The sequence below is a fragment of the Artibeus jamaicensis genome, unplaced genomic scaffold, assembly GCF_021234435.1.
Source record: "Artibeus jamaicensis isolate MK-2021 breed Jamaican fruit bat unplaced genomic scaffold, CSHL_Jam_final contig_3176, whole genome shotgun sequence".
Taxonomy (NCBI): Eukaryota; Metazoa; Chordata; class Mammalia; order Chiroptera; family Phyllostomidae; genus Artibeus; species Artibeus jamaicensis.
The window spans coordinates 695,918-709,363 of record NW_026521740.1 but is presented as its reverse complement, the minus strand read 5'-3'; positions in this window follow the sequence as shown (position 1 = coordinate 709,363).

Here is a 13,446-nt window from a genome sequence, read left to right as displayed (position 1 = left end):
CGAGAGGAGCAGAGTTTAGATAAACAGATGTGGAAAGCAAACTCTGAATGGATGGCAGGAAGTGCAAAAGCAAAGCCACATCCTGACGAAGGCAGAAAGAGTCTGTATAAGTGGACTGGGGATAAGATGGAGAAACAATGGCTGACTAATGGATCAGGGTCCCACTGTGGGTGACCAAAAATCATAGATCTGATATGTTGAGAAACTGGGAAACAGGAGGACTTTGCACATTTTACTTAATCAAGATCACTGGACATAGACTGTAGATGAACTGGACTGGATGGAGCAGGAGCGTGCAAGAGACAAATTATGGGAGAGGAATTACTGTTAACAGCCTAGAAACAGCTTAGTCAGAAGGCTGTTACAGGGATCGAGGGATGACATGGTGAGTGCTAGAATATGATGTCGATGATGGCAAAGTCTGAGGAAGAACATTCTAGTAATGAAGAATAGTGAACACCGGTGTGGATTATAGTCCAGCTAAACACACACACTGGCTTCCCTACAAAGAGGCTACTAGTTTCTCAGAGTATCTTTCAGCCCTAGGGTGCTCTGAGCCTTAGCAAGAGAAATCACAGAGGAATTTGTTTATTTCTTGTCTTCCTTCTTGTTCTGTCTCTTCCTGAGCTACTGAAGTGCTGGCAGATCACACACTTTCTCTCTTCCTCAGTCTCAGTATCTATGAAAGGTCAATTGGTTTGTTACCCACCTCACAGTGACACTGCAGGGCTTGTGAAATATTGGACCCTAGGAAACGTGGGGCATTTGTGGAAAAGGGACATTTATGATAAATAGGAGACAGAACCACCTAAAATTATATAGAGACATTTACCTTTGATAGCTGCAGATTTCTTACCCTGCAGGTACCCAGAGTCCATCATGGACAGGTATATTCACACACACAAACCCTGAACACTATAGAATAGCAAAGTCCACAAATCTTCTAAAGGTCTTGAATCTCAATGGTGAATTATAAATTAAAAAGTTTTAAAAAATAATCTATTCAAACTAAGTGATTTCGCTATGCATTTAATACTCTAGAAAGGAATGTGTGAAACAAACATTAAGGTAAAATATAGGATATTCATGCAGTTCTTAAGAGGTGAAAAGTAAATCATTTTCTTAGAAGCAACACCACTGAAACTCCTGGTCTTGAAGTCTATTGTACCCAATCAAGGAGAGGACCTACTATGTGATACTAAAAGCCACATAGGAAATACCTTATTGATGGATGGAAAAAGCGAATGTCAAAATAGGAAAGTAAAATCTTGGGGAACAGCTAGTTCAACCCCCTCACTTTAAGTGGGTAAAGAATCTGATGCTCTGAGTGATTAAATGGCAAGCCCAAGGCCATATGGCTAATGTGTAAGAGCTGGGATTTGAACTCTTGATCCAGGGACACACTGTTCACTTTTCATGGATCAGAATTTGTCCCGGTGCCATATAAGGAGTAACCGTGGACATAGTTTGCCTGAGATAAAGTGATATTGTTTCTCTCTCTGGGGCTCCAATCTTGCCAGATACCAAAACCAAACAGTGACAGCAAAAGTAATGGAAAAGTATAATAAGAAAAAAAATTGGAACATTCACACTAAAGGTTTTTTTTTTTTAGGGGGCCCAGTTATTGCCAATACTCGTCCTCAGTACAAACACAGAGTCTTGGCCAGAAGGAAGGAAAGGGAGGAGCTACATTATAATTTGCACTATAGATAAAATATCTGCTGGAGCATAGATAAAGAAACTGAAGGGAAACTTTCCATTTTTGGAAATATGAAGGGTTGCTTCTATGAAAGCAGAAAAAATACAAAAAAAAAAAAAAGAACTGAAGGGAATAAACCTAAGCTCAAACTTTGAAGAACAGAATAATGTAACAAAGAGGAAAAAACTACATCATTGAATCCACATTTTGGGCAGGGGGAACTTTCCAAATAAGGTGAACCAGTATCTTCAAAAGAAATAAGTTGCTGGCATTACAGAATATTAAGAATGATTCACAAGCTCAGGCTACTTGTGAAATGAGATGAGGTATATTCATTGTCTTGTAATGACTGGTAACCCTCAGAAAAGTTTAGAGCTGTTCATGTGCTGATTCGACATAACAACAATGTAGAACAACATAGAAGCATGATAACGTGCAACCTCTGATGGAGATCTTGCCTGACCCCATCAGCCTCCGCCAACTCTGCTTATGCATGTGAAATACAAAATAAGGGGGGCCAATAATAAGGAAAAATATGTTGGGAAAGAGAATCTATACTGGTGATTATAATTCCATGGACAGAAGGATAAAAATGTGGAGACACAGATACAGTTTGCAAATTTTCTTCAAATTGAATCTCACGGCTTAAACAAAATATTTAGATGATGTTACATAACTACTTGTTTTTTCAGAAACATTTCACTCAGGATGTAAAAATAGGCAAAGAGAAGGGGTGTTGAAGGAACACTGGAATAAAAATTTTAAATTGCTTCGAAGTCACCAATGTCTTTCACTGTAAAGAATTAATAATTATACTTCAGCCTTTCTGAAGAGTTGTTAGACCACTCAAATCCTAACATGACAACCATTTTGCAATATATAAACTATCAAACAATCCAATTTGGTACAATAGTTCGGAGACATGATTTCCTGATCTGAGAGCATTAACACGAAACTTGAAAAACAGAGATAATTACTCAGATCAATTAATCTGGCTGAGAATAACCAAAATAGCAGATGCATATGGAAAGCATTAATTCAAAGGAAAAGTAGCAAGGAACAGTGCCAGGGTAGTAGTAACAGTTTCAGATGAATACATTGTACATAGAATGTTACAGTAAAGCAAGTTTAAATATTTTACAAGTTCACAAACCTGGTGTGTTAATGAGATTTGAAATAGAGCAATGAACATTGTCTTTACCAAAAATGCATCTTTTAGAAGTGGGTTAGAGTATAGTGCAATAGAATAAGACTTATACGATTGCATAAAATTCTGTGGAACATGGTACTTGATATTAAGTGAGTGGAGTTGGGATATTTGATGACTCAGAAATAGGGGGGGGATGTCAAGAGAAACCCTCAAACTGACTCTCAGAGATTATTGATGGTGTCAGCATATCATAGAGTACCCCTTCCCCAGCCACCAATACACCTTTACACCTTAACTTAAAAAAAAATCCATGAAATACCAGAGAAAACTAGGGAAGAGTCCTGGCTTGTATAGCTCAGAGAATTGAGCATGGTCCTTTGGACCAAAAGATTGAAGTTCAATTCCCAGTCAGGTCACATGCCTGGGTTGCAGGCCAGTTCCCATCAGGGGATGCATGAGAGGCAACCATACACTGATATTTCTCTCCTTCTCTCCTTCCCTTCCCTTCTAAAAATAAAATAAATAAAATCTTAAAAAAAAAAAAAACTAGGGAAGAGGATGTTTAGAAGAGAATTAAAACAAAGAAAGAGAGACGATAATGGAACATTAAGACCCTTTGATGCAGGACAACTTTGTCTTTGTTAGCCTTAATAATGCCACTCGATGTCAGTTTCCCAAGTGGAATTGCTAATAGCACGTCTTTCTACTCTTCAGAGTGTTTTGGTTTGAATAAAAAGCATGTGCTGCTCCTAAATGGAAGGTAAATACAGGCTGCAACTCAGATCACATTTATAAATGCACGGTATACCAACTAAGAAGAAAAGAAGTTCATTGTATTTGAACCACACATACAATACTGTGTTTAAACCTGGTTCCTACACATTAAAAAAAAAAAAAGACTAACAAATCAGAGTAACCTAGGCTAGGAAAGAGAATCAATTTAAGAACTAAAACCAGAGAACTCTTAAGTCTCTTGCTTTATTATTACTTTATTTATTATTTTTATTCTTTTTATAGTATTATTTTCATACTTTTAATGGGCATTTGATGAGGATTCAGCTTTGTCTTTCACATTTGTAACAGAAACACATAGGATTTATGGGTAGAATTCATGGAAAGGTAGTTGTCAATGGATTGTAAGCAAGCTCTAGCTCATAGCACTGTTGTTAAAAGGAATGAACTGCTTTGATAGCTAATGAGCATCTTGTCCTTTGTTGAGTTCAGAGGCTGGATATCTGCCAGTGATGGATGATATAGAAGGAAATCTTGCTTTCCTGGGAGTCTGAACGCTAGTACACTTAAGACTCTGTCTCCTTGGCTTAAGTCTTTAGCAAATGAATAGTGTGCCTCTTCTTTCAGCTCTCTGTATCTCAGTAAAGGCAAATTCCATTAGAGCTAGCTATACATTCATATTTATAATAAATAAATAATATTTATTGTTTATAAATGTATAAGTGAATACTATTTATTAAACACTGACTTTATACCAGAGCTCTTCACATGTAGCACTATCTTTAATCCTCATAATAATCCCATGAGAAAGTCACTATTATCCCTTCCAAACATAGAAGGAAAGTGAGGTGCAGAAAGCTTTTGATGTGCCCAGAGTTACTTAGTTAAAAACTGGTATAACTGGGATCCTAATAAATACCCTGTGAAACTAATCTATTCAAGCTGATTCATATTTTGTGCTCCCAGTGCTCCTGGGAAAAGTACTAAAATGTTCTATTGTTTTACCTCTTTCTGTACTTTCCATGAAATCAGTACAACATAGCTCTTTGCTGCAGAAAATTAAACACCAGATGATACCAGAGGAATGTGCTGTGGAGTGTCTTTCTCGCTCTGTGTGTGTGACCTGTTTTTGTAATACTCCTCCCCTCTCTCCCTTACAGCTAAAATTAAACCAGTGGAAATGTTTGCTTCAAAGTACATGCCCTCTTAATGCAACACAACTGTGCTTAAAGGTCAATAGATTAACAAGGGAACACATAGATAGCCTTCCTTATCTGGTGGGCACAGAGATGGTGACAGCATTGGCATTTGGGGAAGAAGGGAAATAGGAGTTTGTGGGGGTATTACAGACAAAACAGGAATGTCAGGTGAGAAGAGAGGAAAATGAGATAGTTGAAGCAAGGGATGTGTTTGAAAGTCACTTTCAGAATAAGAGAGATTCAGAGCCCAGCAATGATATGACTAAGAAATCACTGGCCCTAGAATCACTGCAAAATAACAAACATCAAACTTCATATGTGTGCAACATTTTACACTTTACAGGAACATATCCACCTGCATTACCTCACCGGCTCATCATGGTATCCGTGGAAACTAAGCATAGCTGTCTCCCATTTTACCAAAGAGGGGACTCCAGAGACATGAATTACCCACAGATGTCCATAAATTGGGACTAGTCTAGTGATACTGATTTTCCACTACATTTCTTTTACTCCACAACTACATTATTTGCTCCTTTGAAGATCATTTTGTTTGCCCATATAAAGTTGCACATAAAAATAGATTTTGGACTCTACAGGAATTCTGACCCAAAAGATGTCAATCAAAGAATGTAGGTGTCATGTCTGTTTTTTTGTACCATACATATTTGTTCTATGGCTGATGTTTCTTTTCTATGTGTGTGATTATTCTGAAAGAATACTTCCATTTGGTGGTTCCAGATTAAAATCTTATGGATTCTATCATGGAAAAAAAATGAAAGGGGCTGGAGGATTATCTTCTGGTCAGATTCTTAACCCACCCATTCCAAAGTGATCCATCTCTAAGCTGCCAAACCAATCTTTACTGGTTTTGATTTTTGCAGTATTTTATGCTAGAGATCAATGAAAGTCACTGTTTTCTTCACAAGATCAGCTTTAGGGAGCAAAAAGATAGCTGGACTACCTTAATAGCCAAGAAATAATTTGTCTGCCAGAAATAGAATTCAGAATAGAACCATAGGATTACCCACTATATTTTTTCAATATTTCTATATTTCTTTTAATCCCTAAAACATCTTATAAATACCAACATGAATAACAATATAAACAGGATAAAGTTGACAGTAATTTCTACCTATTCCTTGGAAAGGAAGAAAAAACAATGTTCATTGGCTGGCAGGTCGATAAGCGTGGCATTGAGGACTGTGAGAGATTTCAGTATCTTTTCAAAGTGAAATAGATGAGGTCACATTGGAAGGGATTTTTTTTATATTGTGATTTTTCCGAGCTTATTTTGTCCAAGGCAGCACCTTCTTATGATCCTCCCATGGTGTCATCTGAGAACCAGCATCGCTTAACAAGCCGGCTTACATTGTTAGTACTGGAGCATTAAAAATATTAATTTGCTTTACAAGAGCTTCCAGGGGACACTGGGGTTGGGATGAAGGATGTAGTTTTATCTTGTCATAATTATGTAATGGCCTTTCCACATGCATGAATGTATTACAAGGAAAGACTCTTACATTGTACTGACTCAGACATTATGGAGGAAACCAAATTGCCAACCAAAATATACTCTCCTTATTTTTTCCATAAATTAGCCCATCACTACACTTCTACACTCCATTTCCCAGCCTTCCTTGAAGTTAGAAATGGGCATAAAATACATTTCTCACGAACAGCTTCTTAGAGGAAGGGATACCTGCCATTTCCAGTTCTGAAGTCTAAAACACTGGGCGTGATTTTTAATGTTTTCTTTCTCCTACCTGCTGGCTGGAACCTTGGACTTGACCAAGCAGCCCTGGAAAATACCCAGACATTGCAGATCTGCCCCTCCAGTTTGAACTGGTCACATTTTACTCAAAAGCAAAGTAGACTTTTATAATTTTTAAACCACTGAATTCTGGGCCATTCTAGTACAGCAGCCTATCTCCACCCTCACTAAAACAGAAGCTGACTGAAAGCTCATCAGCTGTCTGTTAACATCTTCATAAAGAAAAATATAACAGGTTACATAAGGTGAAGATTAGGAATAGTAGTAATGTCTCTTCATTGTCAGAATTCAAACAGAATTTAGTCTCCAATGCTAGTATATAAAGAAGCACCCTCTCTGCAGAATCTGTGTTGCTCTTTCTGTTCACAAGAACTATGTCCAGTGAAATAGAGACCTGATGGTTTGTCTTATCCTCCATTTCTGAGTGTCTAATGTTCAACTGTTCTTAGAGTACATGCTCTACTATTCCAGATTCTAGAAGCATCCCAGTGACCCAGTCTTCAATGGAGACATTAACTACATTGAAGATGATGGCATAGAACATTATTTTTTTTAATGAGGTTTCCTTAAAGTGAGGATATGCCAGGTATTTTTTTTCTTTTTTTGCAGAAGCAGAGGAATGTCCTTGAATTAGAAAAGTGCTGAGGTAATGTCACTTATGTGTAAGACCTGAGAGGTCACTTTTTCTAATCTAAATTGCATCAGAAAACTTAATTCAACAAACTGTTTTTAGCCACCATAATTTATGTCAGGCACTGTGCTAGGGATACATAGATGATAAAAGAAATGTTAACATTTGTTTTCCAACTCTGACATCAATATCTGATCCCTGCCTACCCTGTTCTACATTTTTGCTTTCCATAAATGTTTTTACTTTTTAAAATATTACAGAGCTTACATATCATTCTTATCATTTTGTCTTCCTCTCCTTAACAACTAGAAGGGCTGAACTCTTTGCTTTGTTCACTGATGTATCTCAAGAAGTAAAACAGTGCCTGGCACACACTAGGCACTCAGTGAATTTTGTGGAGTGAATGTCACCCAAAGGGGTGGCAGATATAAACCACTGGTGTCACATGGTAGAGATATAGAACTTACTGGGGGTGGGGAGGAATTACAAGCAGAGAAGCACTAGAGTGCAAGCAATCATCTGAACTCTACAACTCTGCTGGTTAAATCAGTCATAAATTATCTTTATTATACCCCATGGCTAATGTCCTAATAGAGAGGGTCCCTCACCCTGTGATGTATTTGTGTGGCAGTGGTTGGAGAAATAGACAGGTTTGAAAGTGGGACTGATTGGTTGAGACTGATTGGTATTCCATTTTTGGTAAATCTGATTCAAACCTACTGAACCAACCTCTAGCCAAACTACCAAAAGTGGGGAAAATGAACCTGCAGTACATCCCAATTTTCCTCTCACTAAATAATATACAAATGAATAACAAATCAAAAATTAAATTGGTCTCTATAATCTGCTCATACTTGGGCAATGGTTTTAATCTACTACAGGGTCTGTTTGAATGAAATGGAAATAGTTAAGAAATATTAATTATCTCCTGTCTACTTCCTGGCTCCATAGTAAATAAAGGTCAGCTTCCATTTCTATCATATGAACTATTGCTGGCTTTAGGGAGGGGAAGGTCCCAATTCACTGCCAATATTTTGAGTGCTCCATTCTAAGGCTTCTCTTAGAAAACTAGCAAAATGTAGATGCTGATGATGATGCTTCTTTTTATTTCATTTCCTAGTTTTTGGTAACCTATGAATATAAAAAGAAATGTAGCAAGGACTTTATTTGAAAATGTTATGATGACAGATCAAAGAGAAATGGTGACTTATGTAAAAAATTAGATAAAAAGTAATAAATAGAGTTTTAATTTCCAGAATTCAAGGAATAAAATATATACCAATGCCCATAAATAAATCCACCAAAGTGGATTTAGTATAAATATTAGGTACAGAGGTCAAACATCATTTTTATTTTTTCCATTAAAATCAAATCTAAATTTTTATCTTTTCTCCCTTTTTTTGTTTCCCATTTCAATCTCCACCATTACATTTTCCTGTAATCAGGGAGAGCAAAGTGACTATATTATTTTAAAATTCTGGAGGTAAAACCTTTACTTACAAAGGCAGGATGGTGTAATTTGTATAAGGAAGGAAGTTTGAGCTTTTTTAAAAAAATAATTCAATGAATCTACTTATGTGTGAAAACCCCCCTAACCAAGACATTCTCTGGAAGAAACTATAAAACAAGAAAATAATCAAGTAAGAAAACTAAGTTTCTATTGGCAGCATAGGCATAAGAACAGGGAGGGACACATAAACAAGACAGATGAGCAGGAACTGGAAATAGATGAACTCCAGCCACATGCAGGAGGCAGCAGCAGAAGGAAAGACGTGACCAGAATGGAAGGTGCTATTACATGTCTACTAAGCTAATGCTCAACATCAAATGTGAAGTTAATTCTGCTTTATTGATTCTACCTAATCACAAAACTTCAGTAAAAACTTTTCTCTATACCAATAGCCTTGGGTTAATGGTAAAATTATTCTCTGCTCTGTACTATAATTACTTCTACTATCTTCAAACCTTCATAACAGACTCTTCTCTACCCACCATGTTGGGTTAGTGCTACAAAAAAAGTAACGTAAGGATAGGAGGGTAAGTCAAGAAGGAAGATACTGGGAGGTATCGGAGCAAAGTATGAAGCAGACTGCAGAACAGTATGACCAGAAGAGCTTGGATATAAGCAAGATTTCTCACAGAGATCTGATCTATCTTGTTTGAAAAGTAAAGGGTAACCCCTGAGGGTTAGGAGACAGGTGAGCTTTCTGAGTTGCACCTGGGCATTTCATCTGGAATTGCATTAAGCACTGGGTCCTATTCACCAATATCCTGAACCAAGAAATACCCAAGATCTAAGCCAGAAGTGCATCCTCACCACAGATAAGAAACAGTAACTGAACAGGACATGAACTGCTGTCACACAGCAACCTGGGGGTTGGCAGCAGCCCCCTTACCAGGCCAGTATCGGGATACCGTTTGGAGTTTCTTTTTCTAAAGACTTATCCTACATTTTGTAACTTCAATCTTCCCAATGATTTAATGAGCAATCCTTGTATAACTATGTAGAAGAAATTTTGATGCTTCCAACTAGAAACCTTAACAAATACAGGGTGAGGCAAAAGTAGGCTTACAGTTGTGAGCACAGAAAGCACAGTTTATTCCTGTATAATTTATTAATTGATTAATAATTTATTAATTATTGTATTATTTTCCATATGAACAACCACAAACCTACTTTTGCCGCACCCTATATAACAGCCTAACTCTGAACTTTACTCTTCCAATATCTTTTTTTTATGGTAAAATACAAATAACATAACATTTACTATCTTAGCCATTCTAAGAGTTCAGTTTGGTGGCAATAAAAATATTCATAATATTGTGCAAGCATCATCATTATCCATCTCCATTAAAACTCAAACTCTATATACATTAAACAACTCCCCATCACCCCTTCTCCCAGCCCCTCGCAGTCAACATTTTACTTTCTGTCTCTCTGATTCTGACTACTTGAAGCAACTCATATAGGTGGAGTCACACAGTATTTGCCTTTTTGTGAGTGGCTTAATTTACTCAGCATAATGTCCTCAAGATTTATCCATGTTGTAGCATGTATGTAGCATGTATATCCATGTAGCATGATAATTTTCTTTCTTTTTATGTTTTAATACAATCATCCATCCATAAATATTTGGGTTACCAAATATTAGCTATTTTAGCTATTGTGAGTAATGCTACTATGTACATAGATGTGAAAATATCTCTTCAAGGCCCTACTTTTAATTCTTTTGAGTATATACCCAGAAGTGGAGTTGCTGGATCATGTGGTAATTCTAACCCTGAATTTTTTATATGAGAATCCCTTTTTATTTAACGCCTCATCATTAGACTCCTGATATAAGCAGATGCCCTGGTTACTTGCCTCCTATTATCAACAGACACTATGGAAAATATTAGAGATTCACATGCAAAATTTTAAAACTATGTACCAAAGAGAAAGAGAAGAAGTCTTTCTAATATGCTAATATTAGAACACAGCTAATATTAGAACAAGTCCTGTCCCAGGCTTATTTTTCTCCACCAAGTTCACCATATTTACATAGTCCATTTTTAAAAACATTATAAAACATGACCTCCTAAAAGCCATCTTAAATACATATGCTACTTCCTACATTTTCTCACCCTTCTACTTGTATTAGTTATAACATTTCTATAGTTTCACAGTGTAAAATTTTCATTCTCAGTTCCATAAGCAATAATTCCCACTGTTGTTAGCATTAGATGAATGTTTAAATGGATTCACTGCTCACCACGACTCCATTTATCCTGACTTCTAAATTCATATTTTGGTTGGCTGAAGTCTTTCCTCTGGTAGTTTTTATAAGAATGTTTATGAAAACAATATTTCTTGATTTCTTGTATGTTTAAAAATATTTTTCCTTGGTTTTTATTATTGCACTGTGGTATAGCTGGACATAAAATATGATGATGATGTTTCTTTCCACTAAAACTTTTTAGATATTGCTCCTCAGCTGCCAGCATGAATGTAATTCTGGTGAGGTTTGAATCCAGACATACTGTTTTTCCTCCTGAATATCAGACTCCATTTTTGGTGGGGGGGGGGGTTCTGCCAAAGGCATGCAGGAAAGTTCTGATATAATTCCATTCAATAACTTTTCTTGAGAAAGACTTGTTGATCAATCATCATTACTTTTTCCTGTGACACGTTCTGTTCCCAACTGTTGCGATGTCTTTGACTATTCAAAGACATTTCTCTCTGAATGCATTGGTGAACATTTTGTCTTTTACTGTACCTGTTTATCTGCTGGTGCTTCAAATTTTTTTATATTTTCCTGCTAATATTTTGAAACTCTTTGCTTATTTTTAATCAAATATTGCCTGTCCTTGATTGCTTTTAGCTATGTCTCTTATTATATCTGCTTCCAAAATGTACTTTATTTTTTATTGTATTTTTCCATTACCATTTACTCCCCTATATGCCCCTTCCCCCAGCAATCACCACTCTGTTGTCCATGTCCATGAGTCCTTTTTCCCTCCACCTCCTAACTGCCCCCTCCACCTAGTTGTCATCCCGCTCTATCCATGAGTCCATCTCTATTTTGCTTGTTAGTTCAGTTTGTTCATTAGATTCTACATGAGTGAAATCATATGGTATTTGTCTTTCTTTGACTGGCTTAATGTACTTTATTTCTAAGGCAATTTTACATTTTTCTCCAATTATTGATTTGGTGGTAGTTGTAATTGCTAGTGACTTTTATATTTATATTTTAATTAAAAAATGCACTAGTAGTGTTCAAAATTTAGGCGGCATAAGCTCTAAACCTCAGAACCACAGTCCCCCTCCCTACATGCAATGAATGCTCTTCTGCCTCTTCTCAGATGTACAAGCAATAAAAAGACTTGTATTTCCCTTTCTACACAAATGGTGGCACAACTTATACACACTATTATTCTGCATTTTGACTTTAATATTTTAAATATTTCTTGGAGATCTTTCCTTATTAATACATAAAATGTTTCTTTTTCTTTCCTTTTTACTTTCTTTTTTAAATTTTTAATTTTTTTAGTTCTTTCTTTTTGTAGTTATGTAGCACTTTTTTTCATTTTTTATGGTTTTTTAGTAGTTATTCAAGCATAGTTGTCTCCACTTTCCCCCCACCCACCCCCACCTCAATCCTACCCCACTTTGGCTTTATCCATACATTCTTTTATATATAATTTATTCAGGCTCTTATAAGCAGATCTTAAAGTTGTTTTTATTCTTCTATTATAAACAATGCTGTACTGAATAACTTGGTAGGTATGTTATTTCACATATCTGCATCTATATTTATTTGTTAGATACATTCTTAAAGGTGTAATTGCTGAACTAAAAGGTATTTGCTTTAGTAATACATATAAATATTGCCAGGTTGTGATCAGTAAGAGCTGCCCTAATTCACACTCCCACCTGTAACATACCAGTTTTCTCACACCCATACTAACATTTCATGTTATGAAATGTTTGCCCTTTGCCAATCTGATACGTAAAAGATGGTATTTATTTTTGCATTTATTTGTATCTCTCTTATAATGAGTGAGGTGAATACCTAGCCACCTACATATAAGAGCCATTTGTATTTCCTTTTCCTTAAACTCTTTTTTATATTCCTAACTATTTTTATTGGATTATTGAACTTTCACTTTTTGTATGCTATAAAAGTAACAAATAGCACAACATTTTCTACAAGTTTCTAGTTTATCTTTTAATTTGGCTAATGGTGAGTGTTTTTTTCAATGTTATTGTATTGATTATGTTATTACAGTTGTCCCAATTTTCCCCCTTTGCCCCTCTCCATCCAGCACCCCCCACTCCCTCAGGCAATCCCCTCACCAATGCTCGTGTCCATGGATAATGTATATAAGTTATTTGACTACTCTATTTCCTAAGCTGTACTTTATAACCTCATGATTATTTTGTAACTACCTATTTGTATTTCTCAATCCCCTGACAACCATCAAAATGCTCTCCATATCTATTATTCTGTCTGTTCTCCTTGTTTGCTTGGCTTGCTTTTTAAATTCAATTGTTGATAGATATTTATTTATTGCCATTTTATTGTTCATCATTTTGATTTTTTTCTTTTTCTTAAATAGGTCCCTTTAACATTTCATATAATAATGGTTTGGTGATGATGAACTCCTTTAGTTTTTTTCTTGTCTGGGAAGCTCTTCATCTGACCTTTGATTCCGAATGACAGCTTTTCTGGGTAGAGCAATCTTGGCTGTAGATCCCTACTTTTCATGACTTTGAATATT